The sequence below is a fragment of the Felis catus genome, chromosome D1 (genome assembly GCF_018350175.1).
Source record: "Felis catus isolate Fca126 chromosome D1, F.catus_Fca126_mat1.0, whole genome shotgun sequence".
In the NCBI taxonomy this organism is placed as follows: domain Eukaryota; kingdom Metazoa; phylum Chordata; class Mammalia; order Carnivora; family Felidae; genus Felis; species Felis catus.
In genome coordinates, this window is record NC_058377.1 from 94,010,663 (window position 1) to 94,029,202 (window position 18,540).

The window sequence follows — 18,540 nt, forward strand, 5'->3', positions numbered from 1 at the left end:
TATATTGATGAGCTAAACGATATAAGAATAGAAACACATTTCAGTAAAGATTTTCACTTTTTTCTTTTAGTTCAACTTAAAAGATAAAATCAGAGGTACCATCGTCATCTGTGACAGACACTCTTGCTGCCTATCAATAAATATTCTCTTCTTCCCTAGAATTAAGTAGCCCAGTTTTTACCTAGGTCTTTTGCTGCCCAAGTAAATGGCATTCCCACTTATTCCTCCTCACAGCCATGTGTGGCCTTCTGACTAAGTCTCCAGATGCATGTGATTTCTCTGAAATTGCCTTGGAAGTTAATGGGGACCTGTCTTTTAAATCCTTTTCTATAACACACTGCCTGGAGTGGGGTATGATGGCTGGAATTTGAGCAACAATATTGGCTCACAAGGATTAGAAGCACAGCCTAGAGATGAAGGAGCAGTGAGCTGGAAAGAGATGGGTTCTGAAAGAATTTGGAGAACTGCAGTGGAATGCTTATATTTTGACTCAAAATTTTGGTGATTTACATATATAATGCTTCAAACTTGTAACAGCACTGAGTGGTAAGCATTAATATCCGTATTTTACAAAGAGGGATATAAAGTTTCAGGAATATTAAGTGATTGACAGAAGGACATAACAAAATCCAAGGTTTTGAATCACGTTTCCTAGTACAGCTCCAGATGCTTTCTATTAAATAATAGCTCCTATAAATTGGCCTATTTACCAAGCTAAAGGGGACACTATTTAATTAAGCACTCAGTTTGTAGTCAGGTTATGAGGAGACAATGGATAATTCCACTAACAAGGCCAAATTGGATAAGTTTAAGAGTTTAGTGGCCTTCGTTTAACGTAAGCATGTTATTTTCAAGAAACTCTTTGTATTATAAGAAGAAAAAGAGGAAAAAGGAGGGGAAAAAAACCCAACACTTTTAAAGGGTCAAACAATTGGTGTCCTTAACTACCTGGAAATTTGTAAACCTGGATATAAACAAATAGAAAAAGATATGATACCCTTTATCCCAAGAGTAACAGAAGTAGAGTCCATTTTATTGGTGGGGGCAGGGGCGTCTTTCTAAAAGAGACTAACAACTATGTCAGATGAAGTCAAAGAAAGTGAAACAAAGATTAGATTGATGCCAGCTAAGAGACTGAACACAACTACCGATGCCAAAATAACAGTGAAGGTTTTTAATGCAGTTATGAAGACAGAGGGCAATAATAAAGAATGGGGACAGCAATTTTATCAAGGGCAAGATAGCAGCAGCAGAAAAGGTCTTATCCTGTTTGAATTATAAACTTTTTAAAAGTTTGCATTTAAATTCCAATTAGTTAACATAACATAACATTAGGTAACATAAAATTAGTTACAGGTATATGATATAGTGAATCAACATTTTCATACAATATCCAGCGCTCATCTTACTGATTTGGATTTGATTATTTTCAGTTAAAATTAATAGATAATTGCCTTAAATTCTTTATTTTTGCTTTCCTGGGTTGTACCAGTTCTATTTCTTACCATAGTGGCCTGCCAAATTTTCACTGAAAATAGATGATGTGATATCAGAATTCCATCAATAATACTTAACATCTATTAAAGACCTATGGCATGCCATGAAGTTTGCTTACATTATCTTTTTCCGTTCTCATGGTCCTTATTAGAGTCAGACTCTGGTTAAAGGAACATACTTTAGCTCCAACTACCTGGTTTAAAACCAAGTCCACACCTCCTACTAGTTCTAAGCTCTTCTAAAGAGGTAAGGTAAGGTAAGGTAAGGTAAGGTAAGGTAAGGTAAGGTAAGGTAAGGTAAGGTAAGGTAAGGTAAGCTCTTCTATCTTACCTATGCTTCAGTTTCTTGATCTACAAAACCAGGATAAAATAATGCCCACCTATCTGAGTTGTTGATAATTAAGTTAGCTAATAAAAAGGATTTAGAATGGTGCTGGATTCTAGTCTTATATGTGTTTACTGTTGTTGTTCTTGTTATCCTTTCCCCCATTGTACTGAGAAGAAAACCAACACTCAGAGACTTTACCCAATTAATAAGTGGCAGAGATAGTATTAAACTCTAGGGCTGCAAACACTCAAGTGAGTCATCAATCATTCCATGATACCCTTTCATGTTCCATTCTAGTATAGTGATGATGTTCAATATGCAGAAGCAACTTTTCAGAATGTTCATTCCTCAAAACTTATACCTGAAAATGTTCTTCAATGCAAGCTTGGACATTTGCCTACCCTGACAGGTGAATGGAAGCTGACCTACCTCACCCTCTCATTATAGCCTTCTTTACAACAGGGGTGCAAGGCACAAATGGCCTCCAGTATGCTAACTACATTATTAAAGGTTATATGATGTGGATCTGAGTTGTTAGTGGCTTCATGACAACCACAAAATGAATACAGTTAGTTTTTCATCTTTGGAAAGAAAGCTCTTAGTTTGAAAGGACTAGAGACCCCTGTTTTTTCTTTGCTTCAATCTCTTTCTTCTTCCCAAAACAATCCCTCCCAAGCTGTCCACAACCCTCTTAGTCCAAGTCAAAACAGTGTTTTCAAAAGACACCATCAAGGTGGTTTCAAACTTAGAGTCATTTGAAGCAAAATTTAATAAACCTTTTCCCTTTCCTTCTGCTGTTCACTGTCTACTTAAGAACAAACACAAAGTCAACTTCAATGCTCTTTGTACTTCAAGCCCAATAAAAAGACATTAAAATTCCAATAAGCAATAATGTCCTTTTACTGCATTTTAGTACTGAAAAAGTAAGTGGTTCTAAGACCGCTGTGGCTGTTAGTACCTAAATGACTGAATTATCTTAATTGTCTCAGAAGTGGTACTAAAGTTTGAGAAAGAGAGAGTGCATATATGAGAAGGAGGGAAAGTGCCATCATTATACTCACTTTTTTAGAAGGGAACATTTGTTTGCATTCCAGTCAACAGCAAGCCACTTCCTACTAAATCAAAACCCAAAGAGGTGCTGGTGGTGAAATTATACGGCATGTCCTACCCTTGGCTGAGTTGTAGTAAATTTAACTCCATTGTGCAGAAAGCTGCTGTGCAGAATTATGAGTCCATTTGATTCCAATTTAATCAACTTGAAGTTCCAAGCTGGCCCATTTTGAGGCTGAGGGACATTGCATCACAATGCATGACACATATTTTTTTCTTTGTTTGGCAGAAAGCTTTGGCAGGATTCTTGTTGCCTAACTCAGTGTCAAAAGATGTCTGGGAGTCCTGGGGAGGTGTGGAGCTAGGATGTACTTCTATCAACCTGAATACACTGCACTGAGAAGAACCACTTACCTGAAGACAAAGGGAAAGAAGGTGGTGGCAGAAGTAATAGTGTCTCGAACTGGATTTTCATCAAGTGTTTCCTAAACTAACTAGATTTATTTCCAATAATAAATTATCCTTCTTTTTCATACCAATATCTTAAATAATCAAAATCTCTCTTGCCTCACCTTTCCCAACAATATCCATAGCATCTGTTTTTCCTCCTTACTGAAAATCCCTGGAAAGAATCATCTATCCAGTTTGCATGTCCCTTTTCTTCTTTAGGACCCACCTCTAACAGGCATTTGCCCTCTGATTATATACAAATAATTCTTAACAAATCATCACTAAATTATATCTAATGATCATTTCTTAGTCCTCAGCTTCCTTGACCTATTAGAAACACTAGAGAGAACTAATTTTTCTCTTTTTTAGGTGTTCACTTGGCTTCCAGGATGGTCCTTCCTATTGATTATCATCCAAACACAAATGGTTCTCAATAGTTGGGTGTGCCTCTAGCCAACACCATTGTCCCAATCTGTACCTGCTGAAGTATTTCAGGAGTCACCCATACCAACTTGCAGGATTGTTTTCATCCAATAACACAGGTTTAAGTTCCACCCACATGCCAAAGACCAAATTTGCATGTCTAGTCTCAAGATATCCCCTGAAATCCAGACTTTATATTCAGTAACTACAAATGAAAATCTAATAACTATTTTACAATTAAAGCTTCTCCAAACACACACGTAGTACCTACTTGTTTTCAATCCAAGGTGCCATCTTGTCTTCTCTACCTCATCGACTGGCAATTCTGTCCTATCATGACCAAAAACTATGTTTTAGCCTTTATTTCCCTTTCTTACATTCCACTTCCAATCCATCAGCAAATACTATTGTTTTACATTCAAATATATTCTGAAACTGCCCATTAGTGGCTACGGCCAGTGCTATCTGCCTGGTCTAAGGCACTAACTTCTCATGCTTGGGTTCTTACAAGAGACTTCTAACCATTCTCCCTATTTTCACGTAGGTTTTATTCCACATACAAATATCAGAGTAATTCTTTGAACACAGAAATCAAATCAAATCTTCCCTCTATTCGCAGCCCATCTATGCCTTCCTATCTTTATTCAGAGTGAAAACCTAATAACTCATCATGACTTACAGCACCATACTATGTCTTTCACTGACTCTGCTTCTACTACCTCCTGAGTGCCCATATTAGATCCATACCAAGTCCCTAACTATTCCCTACAACCCTAGCATGTTCTCTTCTCAGGGTCTTTGCATTTGCTACTCCCACTGCATGGAATGTTCTGTACTCAGAACACTCCTTCTCATGTGTCTTCTAGGGCTCTGATCAAATGTTTCTGTATCAGAAAAGATTCCCATGATTCATGTATAATAGCATCGTAGGCCAGTCACTGCTAATACCTTTGCCCTGTTTTATTTTTCTTTACAACATATTTTTCATTTATTTGTCACTAGTTCTCTTTCCTCATTAAATTTGAACATAATGTGGACTCTCTTTCGTTTACTTCCATATCTTGAGTGAATAGAATAGTTCCTGGCACATAAAAGATTATTTAATAAGTTCCAGAATTACTTGAAGAGTCTCTTCACAACAATGAGTAGAATCAAAAAAATGGATTGTCCTCACCTGATTTAGAATACTTAAAAAGCAATTAAGAATGACAAAGTTTGAGAACTCTTGACTTTCAAATATATAACATTTGTAAGGCAATCTCAGCAGAGAGAACAGGGTCACACCAATCACACCTTGTGACACTTTGTAAAGGTCAAGCATATTTGAAATAAAATTTTCATTGACATAATATAAAGTGAGCCCTGGTGTAATAATTAGGAAATATTGATTTGGGAAATCCGATGGCTCAGGCTTTCTGAGATACAGAGACAGAGAGCCAAGAATCACACAGGCTGATGATGACTTGGCATCTTTTTATCTTCTTTCAGTCCATCTTTAGCTTGCATGAATCCATAGGGCACATGCTCAGTACCTCTGGCTGAGTGTTTTGGCCCTGATAATGTTTCCCCATAACTATTAACATAAAACCACCTCAAATTAATATCTCTGCTAAATTAAACTTGACGTGGTTCAAAATGCAAGCCAATCTGTTTTCAATTCCACAATCACTCATCACTGTCATTTTATTAATTCCTGAGACAGAAGAAGCTTCAAATGTATTAACTTTGTTAAACAAAATCTGATTTTATGACTCAAATATCAGTCTTCACAGTTCAGCAAATTCTTTTAAATATTCTACAGCATTTCCTACATTACTTCCATGGACAGTTATAGAGAACTTTCTTTGATTTTTTTTTAACAGGATAGAGTTGAAAAAAATGTACCAAATTTTTTTGCCACTACAGTAGCTATTAGTCTTTATCTTCACCTTAGACTTGACAAAAAACCAAAAACAAAAACAAAAAAACCTCAAGATCAATTTAGCATACATTTCACAAAAGCATTTTGGTTACCCTTTGAACAGCAACTTGACATATCACCACCTTTGAATTCAAAATGTCTTAAGAGAATATTTCAGCTCTACCATTAAGAAAACAGTTTCATTTCATGAGATGCAACAAATAAGGACACAAACAGAATATGTCACCACATGAACTATCCTCTAAACCTCATCACCAACATCTAATTCTTTTTTGTACAGCTCAGTGCCTGCACCTACCACCTGAGACCCTGATTATCCTTCATTCTTTCTCCCACAACTTACCATGCTTTGTCTTCCTATTTGTCATCTCCTCATATGTCCTTGTATAAACAGTGTATGTGCATTAACAGTGAAATATCTGTCCTGTTTCCCCCTGCTTATCACTTATTTATCCTTTTGTAGTATTCCAAATCATTTAGCACTCACAGCCTAATACAAGTATTTTTGGAAACTATATCCTCAATAATATATAGCCAAATGTGCATGATCACATTTTGTAGGGCACAATTAAGGACTGTGAAACAGCCTGGATTAATTCAGAGCTAACCTACCAGAATTGACTAACAAAAATGAACATTAATTACCATACCCTGTCTCCTTACTACAGCTGAGCTTAATTTTCATGGCCTTAATATTACCAAAATAACACAGAAATGAATACACTCTTGTGGCCTTAACATATGATGATAAAGGCTGAGCATTTGAACATTGTAATTGTGTGCTGTTACCTATTTAGCTAACATTTGTCTCAAGTAGAAAAAGATAATACAGGCATTATATTTAAAGAATATCTTGTGATAATTATGACCATCATACACCAATACAGAAAAATGATTAGAATAAATGAAAATAAAGATGTAGACATGCTTTGAGTGTATGCATGCCATATGCTTATGGAAAAAGACTGAACAGGGAAATGAAGAAATAAAAAGTGTTTCTTGTAGGGTTGGAAGATATCAAAGAAAAAACATGCACTGAGCGAAGAAACAGGGAGGGAAGACCTTATTTAAGACCGCTGCAACAGAGGAGAGAAACTACTGTAATGGGCCAGAGAGATTGAACTCAACTCCACTGACACAAAAGGCAGGAGAGTTTTTAAGCACTTGGGTGAGCTAGTGGAGGAAATTCGTGGAAAGGTTGGAAGGTTTTGTTTTACAATTTGAAAGATTAAAATACTGTGTAAATTAACATTCCTGGTACATTTCAGCTCCTTCACTGCCAAACCCAACAGTAGTGGTTTCTTAATTTCTCTTTCTCTTTTTTAATGTTTATTAATTTTTGAGGGAGAGTGGGGGAGGAGCAGAGAGAAAAAGAGCGATTCTCAAGCAGTATCTGCACTGTCAGTGCATAGCCCTATGTTGGGCTTCAACCCAGAATGGTGAAATCATGACCCGAGCTGAAATCAAGAGTGGGATACTTTAAGAGACTCTTTAAAACTGAGAACAAACTGAGGGTTGATGGGGGGTGGGAGGGAGGAGAGGCTGGGTGATGGATATTGAGGAGGGCACCTTTTGGGATGAGCACTGGGTGTTGTATGGAAACCAATTTGACAATAAATTTCATATATTGAAAAAAAAAAAAGAGTGGGATGCTTAACCAGCTGAGCCACCCAGGAGTCCCTCTGCTTTATCTTTGTTCATGATAACCAAAGCATAAAGATAACTGCCTCATCAAACTTTAAACTTCACATTATCCTTATTGTCATCCTATCTCTATTAATAGAGAAGTTTATGATTAGGCCATGTGTTGGCTATTTGGCACTAACTAAAGATAGGCTCCTGCCCTTCCACAGACACTGGGAGACAGGTGCATCATCTTTGTTGGTGATTATATACCAAAGGGATGGCCCCCAGATCCTCGGAAAGATATTTCTGGGTGATAAAACTGGTAAGACTCTGGGAGAAGATTTATATCCCAAAGGGGCAGAGAAGAAAATTATAATTTCAACTTTTCTAAAGTAAATGCTCTATGAAGAAGAACTCAGGGGCCTATGGTCAGAAAGAAACCTTCTTAAAATTTAGTCAAGCTAAGGGGAACATTAAGGCCTTCAAGGTCAAGGATTATGGGTGATATTTTCTACTGCCTTTATTTTTGGTAACAATACATTATCTTTATTTTTATTTATTTATTTTTTTAATTTTAATGTTTGTTTATTTTTGAGAGAGACAGAGAGAGAGAGAGAGAGAGAGAGAGAGAGAGAAAGCATGAGGAGGGGAGGTCCAGAGAGAGAAGGAGACACAGAATCCAAAGCAGGCTCCAGGCTCTGAGCTGTAAGCACAAAGTCCCATGTGGGGCTTGAACTCATGAGCGGTGAGATCATGACCTGAGTCAAAGTCAGATGCCTAACCAACTGAGCCACCCAGGCGCCCCACATTATATTATTTTTAAAATTATTTTTAATGTTTATTTAGTTTTGAGAGAGAGACACAGCACAAGTGAGGCAGGGGCAGAGAGAGAGGGAGAAACAGAATCCAAGGCAGGCTCCAGGCTCTGAGCTGACAGCACAAAGCCCAACGCAGGGCTCCATCTCACAAGCTGTGAAATCCTGACCTCAGCTGGTCGGATGCCCAACCGACTGAGCCACCCAGGCACCCCTATATTATTTTTATAAGATACATTTAATTGAAGTCTAAAAAGCCACAAAAATTGCCTCATCTAATAAATTCTGAATCCACCAAAATGGTCTTTTGGACAAAAGCAGTGAAGGCTATCACCTACGTGCCTATTCCTCAAAAGAATCTTGTAAATTTGCTAAGAACACTAATCCCAACTGGAGACCAGCTTTCAAAGATCCAAAGAAACAAATATGAGTATTTCCACTGCCACCATTTTTAGCTTTCTAATTCCTCAGGAAGTAAAATATCAAATTGCTGGATGGCTCTGAGATACACTGTGATCATTAAAATCAAGGCAAGGGACCACAGAAATCTCTTAGCTGGTTCCTTTCTATTTCCTTTAATTATCTGTTCTACTAAAATTTCAATTTTTATTGAGCAAACCTCTCGAAGTAGATCCTGTCACCCTGAGTTAATTGGAAGTATTTAAACATATACGTGTGAATTTATAGAAGTTCACATTTACCCAAATTGTGAGTCTGGCAGTGTTGTAGAGTTATCACATGTTTTCCTAGAATCATTTCTGCTAATCTGCATTTCATCTTCCATGAACAAATGTGATAATAGTATATAAGTCTTGACAAAGGAATAAACAGGGCTGAGTCTTGCCCAGCTCCACTATGAAATACAGCACTGACCAAATATTGTCAAGTCCCTGGCCAACATCACTGGTACAAATCAATAACATGAAAAGGTTAAGCTCCAAAATTATTAATATCTCCTTCATCAAAATTTCATGATTCTGATTCTACCATCTCACAAGATGTCTGTGAAACAGAAATTTGTTCAAATTTTTGGAGAAATATACAACTCTGCACCCCAGAAGAAGCAAAAGAATGTTAGCAGAAAGGTTTAGAACAATTATCTACCATCCCAGAAAAAACACTCAGCAGATAACCAGCCACAAAGTAAATTTAACGTTCCTAAATTCTTTCTATGTGAGATACTAGAAATGATCATGTAACCAACCTCAACTCTTATACTAACTGCTGAATTTTAACTATCATTTTAATTTGTTTCTATAAGGAAAGGACCACATAGTGTCCATGGTATCTAAAAAAAAAAAAACAAAAAACAAAAACCCTGCAACCTCATAAAATACTCCCCAATATCCTTTTATTTCAAAAAAATATTTAGTGAGAGAAGATACTGTGAATTTATTTATGCTTTATGGTAATATTTTATGCATTGTGATAACATTTTCATGTATATGAAAAATAAATGAAATGAAATGAAATACATTGGAAGCATGTTACTTAAGTGGTATATAATACCTCGTTTGTACATAAAAGGAAGAACCACTTTACAATAAATCCATAACTATCCCCAATTCTTCCATTTTCCAAATCTGGGAATAACTGATCTACCTACATTGGCCAGACCTAAGTTTGACTTTTTGTAAGGGGTAAAAGGTTTCACAGTTTTAAAATACTACGTAGCTCAGGTCACTTAAAAGCTTGGCAAATGTAAATGCAACAGCCAAACCTGAATGAAATGGATCGTTCATCTAAAAAGAAGTAGATCCTCTGTGATTTACCCAAGAGTCAGAATTGCTCCAGTGACAAATCATAGTTCATGTGTTGTGCTCTGAGCCACCCAAGTGGATAATATTTCCCTGTAGAAATTTGTGTAAGTAACCACTCAGTGTCTACTGAGATAAAAGTAGGAACTGATAGTTACAAGCATACATGGTAAATAGTTAACAGAATCTATAATTCATCATTTTTAATCCTCTCTTTACTGTAAGACCGTCTATTCCTAAGAAAGAATGCCTTAGAATTCTGGCGACTGGCTGTTTCAAACAGCCAGGACTGAAACCTGCTGGAGAAAACACAGACAACTCCACATGCTCCATGGCATAGAATTTTCCTCAAAATGCAAGCTCTTTGGGAATGGCCAGGCCTTTTTCCCTAGAATTGCGTTTAACCATTCTGGCTTTGCCCCAGCATACTGTTGGTTATCGATAAAGCTTTTATCATCCAAAGCTGCCAAATAAAATGTACCAAGAAACTGAATGTATCATGCTCCTCATTCTTCGAGTGAAAAACCAAGGTTGTAGTGCATCTGAGCCTGGGAACATTTCAGAATGTTAAAACAGGTGGAGTAAAACTACTTTGTGCTTAGTATGCACAGGAAACTGCTTATTTTCCTGAGTTTGTTGCTGGGGCGGAATTAACCCATTAGAAACTAAATATGCAAAGTAGATGCAAATTAACACACCATACCATTCCCTACAAGTTCAGCAAAGCTTGGTCTTTTCTTCCCAACAGTGTTCCAATGAACAGGCTATCTGGACACCTGCCATGTGCATGGAACACAATATAGAAAGACCTTCCCTTGTTTACTGAATTAAATGCCCCTAGTTATTTGCCTTTGACCTTCAAAAAGCTTTGTGCCCTTATCAGCTAAAATAATCTGAGCTGGGTGGTACTTAAAAGTAATTTTAAAATACTGTCAACTAGTCAAAAGCTACATAATAGTGACCAGGGCTCAAAGAAATGGCTGTAGTAGCAATTTGAAACAGAATAGTCCCGGGGGGAAACTAACAGATCTTGGTCCATTTATCCCAGACAATAAATCATGACCTAGACAAATTGAGGTATATTGAGACTTGATTGCTTAATGGATAATCCATTGACCTTTTAATCTCTTGGATCCTTTTCTGTATTCATCTTTTTGTGCCAGGCAGCACATCACATAGCAGGCAAAATTGTTGTTTTAGCCAAATGTGAGATTGTAAAAGAGAGTATTAGGAGCTCAGCAGCTATTTTTTTCCCTCCCCATTGGTATTTCTTCACTCCTCCCGACAACCTTGAAAACCCACAGGTATGGTGAAAGAGAATTCTAGAACACAGATTCAACAGCCCTGTTCGAGCCCAGTGTGTTACTAATTAGGTATAGACTGGGCCATTCCAAGCAATCAGTTGACATTAGCAACCTGACTACAGGTAGTCAATATAATTTATTTCTCTGCTTAAAGAAGCAGAGTAGCTTGATAACATCAATGACACCAAGTTGAAGGCTGATTTTAAGGGAAAAAAGGAAGCAGCCCTTTGGAGTATTGGTAACAAGGAGCAGGGGAGAAACTTAAAAGTCTAATGCTCTGAACTTGATAAAATATAGCTTAAAATAAGAAATTCCAAATAGAAGGTTAGTAAAAAGTGGCTTGATTTTTAAAAAGGTTGGCTCCTGTATGTTTGTTTCTTTATCCAAACTATTTTCACCTTACACAGGAACACAATCTTATTGCCAACACTCCTGCATAGCTCAGTCATCTGGGTGAAAACATAACTAAATACTACATACAGAGTAATCAATCAATCAATCAATCTAGGAAAATGAGCAAGTCTCACCCAGCAGGCTCCCACCCTAGGGAGAGTAACACACTATTGTTTTTACTCTATCAAACTCTATCCAAATCAGTAAACCAATCAGTTACTCCATTCTACCACCAGTGTGGGTAGATTAAATACTAATTGCATTGTTTAGTCAACCATTCCAAACATCAAGTGGCATCAAGACCCACCACATTATATAAGGCCCCATCTGTTCTGTTGAATTGAATTAGAAATCCAAAAAAAAAAGAAAAAAAAAGGGAAAATGAATTCAGCAAACCCAAAGATTAATACAAATCAGAGAATGGTATTAATAACAGAATCAGAATTTACCCATGCAAATTAATCCATAAGTACAAATGAGGCTCATTCAATTCCTGACAATATAGAAATATTTGATTAACATTAAAAAATAACAGCTTCTCTTTTCATAATTTGGCTCTTGTTGGTGATGCTGCTATAAACACCAGGGTGCTTGTGTGGGTTAGAAGCAGTGGTTTTGTTAATCTTTCGGTAAATATCTAGTAGTCTGACTGCTGGATCACAGTTTTTGACTTTTGCTTGATTTAATTTTTTGAGGAAACTCCATACTCTTCTCCAGAGTGGCTGCACCAGTTGGCATTCACACCAACTTGTAAGAGGGTTCCTCTTTCTCTGAATCCTTGCCAACACCTGTTGTTCCCAGTGTTGTTAATTTTAGCCATTCTGACAGGTGTGAAGTAGTAGTTTTAATTTATATTTCCTCATTGTAGTTTTAATTTGTATTTCCCTGATGGTGAGTGATATTGATTTTCATGTGTCAGCCATTTGGATGACTTCTTAGGAGAAATGTCTGTTCATGTCTTCTGCTTGTTTTTAATTGGATTAGGATAGAGCTAGAGAGTATTATGCTAAGCAAAATAAGTCAGAGAAACACAAATACCATATGATTTCACTCATATATGGAATCTAAGAAACAAAACAGATGAACATGGAGGGGAGGAGCAAGGGGGAAAGAGTCAAACCAGAAACAGACTCTTAACTATAGAGAACTGAGGGCTGCTGGAGGTGAGTGGGGGGGGGGGGGGGGGAGAGATGGGTTACACAGATGATAGGGATTAAGGAGTGCACTTGTGATGAAAAACAGGTGTTGTATGGATGTGATGAATCACTGAATTCCATTGCTGAAACTAATATTGCACTGTATGTTAACTAACTGGAATTTAAATAAAATAAACTCTCATACTGGCAAGTGTTGTTTTCAAATGAGAGGAACTGGTGAAAGTCTGTTTAGATCACCCTGAAAATCCACCACAATTTAACCTTACAGACCACAACATTTTCCAGAAGAGAAAACTTCTTTATGCAATAAATCAACAAATTAAAGTATAAAGTTGACTTCTAATAGTTCAGCTAGTTAGTGGAAACAGTATATATATGTGTGTGTATATATATACACACACATATATATATTTTGGTGTAATGTAATATATATATATATATATACACACATATATATTTTTTGGTGTAATGTAATATATATATATATATATATATACATATATATATATATATATATACATGTGTATAAAACTCAGTCTTCATTACACCAAAAAATTTCAAAATTACATGGGTTATTGGCATCTTAAGCTTTCCATTAAGAAACTGAATAGAGGTATAGATTATTCAAACATTGAGATAGAGGTGGAAACCAATGTACAAGGGACATTCATCACTAAATATCAAACTTCCCAGCAACTATGAACACCCATGATGTGTTTAGGGCTTGTTCTTACATTGGCGGAGCTGTGAGAATAGCCCTGATGAGCATGGAGTTTTCAAAGTCAGCTCAAACAACCAACAAACCCCCCAAAAATCAAAGAATGAAATAGTGTACGTATAACAAAGTGCAATCATTCAGTAGGGACATAAGTAGAAATGAAATGAGAAATATACAGAATTTGAAAAAAGATAAATATATCAGTAAAATACTGGAGTGGTGGTTAGCAACAAAATGAAGTTCAAGTTGCAGAGTCTCCATGATGATGAGACTCAATCACATTTCCCACAGGAAATAGACATCAGAGGTAAATTAGTGGAGTATTTAATAAAGGAACTGTTAACAAAGATGTAGCCAGGTATAGGTAAGCCACATGGTATCGTTCAGTATCTAGGCTGATAACAGAAGAACACTAGTTACCTTTTTTTTTAACATTTATTTATTATTCAGAGACAGAGAGAGACAGAGCATGAGCATGGGGGGTTGGGGGGGTGGCGGTGCAGAGAGAGGAGGAGACACAGAATCCAAAGCAGGCTCCAGGCTCCAAGCTGTCAGCACAGAGCCCACAAGGGGCTCCAGCCGACTTCCTGAGCTGAAGTCGGATGCTCAACTGACTGAGCCACCCAGGTGCCCCATAGAACACTAGTTATCTTAAGTCGGTTTGTAGAACACAAAAACAATTCTATAATTTTATGAGCACTAGTTTATCCTTATCTTGCTCTCCTCCTCTCCTTCTTTTTCCTGTTAATGGGGCTCTATACTGGGAAAAACCAACAAAATGCCAGAGGGCACAGGAGCCAAAAGGTGGAGAATGGATCTGGGGAGAGAAGAAGAAGACATCGTACACACGTAGTAAACACTATTTCCAAATGTCTTTCTGCTGCTGAATCCCTGAACTTTGCTTATAGCAGAATATTTGCTCTTCACACCTCCCTGTGCCCATCTCAGCTTTCACCTTCTCCTTGAAACTTTACTGATTTCTCCCCCGATGAAATTAGCTAGTCAAGACCTGCCCTGTGGGAAGTATGCTACAAGTATGAATTTCCTTTCTTCTATCAATAAACCAACCTGAAGTTTGGTTTGTGTGGTTAAAAAATTGTAATATTTGGAAAAAAGAAGGGGAAGGCTTATGGGCTAGGTTAGAATATATAGTTATAAAACAAAACGTCTGGATAAGTCAGGAAAGACTGAATGGTGAACTAAACAAAATAGCAGTCAGTAACTAAAAATGAACAACAAATGCAGATTTCAGTCCATAATCCTGAAATAAGATGTCTAAACTTTGGTGGTAACTTTAACCTGAATATACAGATCCTTGCTGTCACAGGCAATTATTTAAGATATAATTAAGCATTTGAAAAATCAATGTATTTTCCTAAAAAAATACTCTAGGATAAGTTACTAATATACCTGTGGGAATGGGGCTGAAAAAGGCCTATTACATCTGCAATAGAAGGAGACACTGTGATATATCAGACTCCAGAGATCTTTCAGAACTTGGGAGTCCTGTTTATTTGTCATTCATCCTTCTTTCTTGGATAGGGTGGGCCAAAAGGTGAATAAACAAGGTCTGATATAGCTTTAAACTATTTTAATATCTGTATTATCTAGTGACATGAGGAAACCAAATGAAGAGTATGTTCTGATACATCTTAAACTAATCTCTTATCTTATTCTACTTGAAACGTTTTTATTACATTCACCTATAATATCAAACCTGCTAGAACATATAACCATGGAAGGCAAGAACTTTTTATGGCCCAACTATAAAATATTCGGTATATAAACAAGAAGCTCAGCAAATGTTGACTAAATTGAATGAAGTAAAAAAAAAAAAGTAACAATATAATTGACATAAAAATCAACTAACTTCACTGTGATTTAATAAAACAAGTTTAAGTAATGGCCAGCAACTTTCAAGTTTGCCTGTCAACATAATGAAATATGGCATATATTAGACACGAAATTAGGATGCCCTGATGCTAGCCTTAGTCTGTCTTTGCCACATTAAACTGAGTTGTACTGAGACTGGCTGTATTACAAATATCCCCATTGCTTCTAGTGCAAATCACCTAAAAATTAACATATCACCCATTTCCTGGGAGTTGTAAATAAAACAATATGGTCCACAACTTGCAAGCTCACCATTTATATAGAGAGAAGTGAAGCTAAAGCAATTCATTTTCTAAAAAGCATCCACAGTAGTGAGATATAGCCTCCGTAATCTCCCCATCATATACTGAGCACAATATCAACCAGTGGGAAACAACTGATTATGTTGAGGGTATTGAAAGTTCATATGAAAAGAATATTGAAAGTATGAGTAGTTCTCATTTCTCAAGTAGACATAATTCAGAGACCCTTTGTTGCCCACAAATCCATCTTACCTTTCCCATGTACACATCATTTCCAAACCTCTCTTCTTACTAGAATTATTTTTATCTGTAATAATATCTGTATTATTTTTCTCAATAAAAAAACACCAGTACATGAAACTTAACTTTTGTTATTTCCTGACAGGCATAGTTGTGTTGCTTACCTATCTAGCATAGTGTTTACTTCCCTAAAGATATTAGAAACATGTAGATAGACTAATTCATTCTTATTGCCAGATGTCGTTTACTAAATAATTCTATCTGGAACCTTGACTTAAGGAATAACTGGATTAATTTATTTTCCCCTTCAAATTTTATATCTTATGTCTGACAGTCTGGGATATATAAGAGGAAAGTGTTGGTTACCCATGTATGCCCAAGTGCAGTCCAGACTGTCTAAAATACATCATTCTATTATATACCACACTGGACATGATATTTTATGATTTATGAGATATAGCCTATTTTGAGATTAGCAAAATGTCTTCAGGGTGTTAGTCAAACAACCTGGGTACCAGACTGGTCTTTAAAACTTACTGTGTAGTCCTGAATTATTCACCCATTTGTAAAGTTCACTTTCTTCTTACATAGTGTACTAAGTCTCCTGTTTCATGGTGTTTTTAAAAATTCAAATAGGATAAAGAATACATATGCTTTTTTTAATGCTTATTTATTTTTAAAGAGACCACAAGCAGGGGAGGGGCAGAAAGAAAGAGGGACAGAGGATCTGAAGTGGGCTCTGGGCTGACAGCAAAGAGCCTGATGCGGGGCTCAAACTCACAGACTGGGAGATCATGACATGAGCCAAAGTCAGACACCTAACCAACTGAGCCACCAGGTGCCCCACAAATATATATGTTTTTTAAATGATTAAGTGTTATTCCATTATGAACCTACAGGCCTCTATAAGTTACATTATCTTCCTTTATTAACATGCAATCTACCAATAGTAGAATCCAATGGTGCAGTAAAATAACTGGATACTTTGATATGTAAAACTAATACACCTGGGCTCAAACCCCAGGCTTAGTCCTCCAGTGTTATGTGAGCTTGGGCAAATTTTGTACCCCCCTCCCCCAGAGAGCAGTTTTATCATGTATTAATTGGGGAATATAACGCCTTCCAGTTGGTGGTCGTTCATCTACCATTAACTATTGTCCTGTAACTTTCTTAGATTGTTCTCCTCCCCTAAAATACATAATGCAAAGGGACCCTGCCTTTTTCTAGATATAACAACTTAGAAACTCAGGAGAACTCAGAAAACTTCATAAGAGTAACAAATGGCTTGGAAAATACTATGTGTGAAAGAAGTTTAAGGAACTGGATCATTTGAGACAGCAGACAGGAGGGGAACTGAAAATGTCTTTTTGGAAATAAACATAAGGAGATGGAATGATGATCATCTCCTTTCACTCATGAAGATGAGCGACAAGCAGTAAGCTACAGAGAGAGCAATTGTATGATTTTCCAGTTAAGTCTGCTGGGTAGAGTGCAGGCATTAATCCTCTGCTTCTTCCCCAAATCCACCATGAGCACGATTAAGGACAGTATGATATACATACTTTTCTTTTTTAAAAGGCAATAAGTCACAAAGAAAAAGGGAACAGGATGTAATAAAAACAATTAGGAATCTAGGAAGCTAGAGAGCAGAGAGACACATAGTAATTGACGAGAAGACTGAAAGGCTGAACACCACACTGGCAGAAGAGGTAGGGATCATTGACAACTGACTGACACCACAGAACTCCCTGCGGTCCAGATGTCTCAAAGTCTGAATGCAGTGAATAAAACCAGGACAATGAATTCAAAGTCTGTGGGAAATGCTGTTAGATCCTCCTTTTGTCATCACAGCCTAGCAACTGTCCTTTCCCTTCACAAGCAAAAGACTGGGTATCTACTATTCTACCAGCAGAAAGAGAGAGTCTCTGCACTGGGAGATACCAGTCACAGTTGGTACTGGAGGACCAAACTGGAGACTGAGGGACTCAGTTAACTGTGTTTAATGGCTTGGAAAATGTGATGTGTGAAGGGAGTTCAAAGTTGAATGAACTCAGTGTTGAGATCCGCCAACTTTCTTCTTCCACTTGACTCCCAGAGAGAGTGACCTTATAGTTTACCACCCAAACCAGGACACTTATGAGAAAGAAAAGGGGGTACTTATTCACGATTATTTATTTTGGACCAAAGTATAAAGTAGACATCTCCCAGGAAAACTGGGGTTTATGGGGTTATGGGTCTATTCCTGGAATTCTAGTAGCCAGACATAAATCCCCCAAAGAGAAGACAGAGAGTCTTCTCTGAGGGACTCTGATGAACTCACGAAAAAACAGATAAAGAGGTTGATGTTCAAGACTCCCAAAAGAAAGAGCAAGAGTTGAGGCAAGAGTCAACACATTTTAGCTATTAACAGCATCTACAAACCAAAAGAATGTGAAACAAACCTAGATCTTGCTAAAATGAGAGTAAAACAAAACTGGAGGAATGGAAGTGTGCATATCAGGGGTGGGTACAGGAAGTCCCAAAAAAGAAGTCAATAGAAGAGGCCTAAAAATTAAAGATAAAAACTTAGACTATAAGCAGGTTATTTCAAAATACAGAGGTAAGTTTTAAAAAATGATACTTAAAGGGGCTCCTGAATAGCTCAGTCAGTTAAGTGTCTGACTTTGCCTCAGGTCCTGATCTCATAGTTCTTGAGTTGGAGCCCAACATTAGGTTTTGTGCTGATAA

The 18,540-nt window shown here is 37.0% G+C and overlaps 1 protein-coding gene across 4 annotated transcripts in view; it reads right to left on the reverse strand.

Moving 5' to 3' along the window:
- The window catches only part of LRRC4C (leucine rich repeat containing 4C), a 1,352,261-nt gene that overhangs the window by 966,271 nt on the left and 367,450 nt on the right, over positions 1-18,540 (reverse strand). Inside the window, exon 1 of one of the 4 annotated variants that reach the window (XM_045039153.1) lies at positions 2,886-3,105. The exons of the other annotated variants lie outside the window; for them this stretch is intronic. The gene's annotated coding sequence lies outside the window, so the exon portion shown is untranslated. Of the gene's footprint in view, positions 1-2,885; positions 3,106-18,540 lie in introns of those variants that run through there. 4 annotated transcript variants of the gene reach the window in all.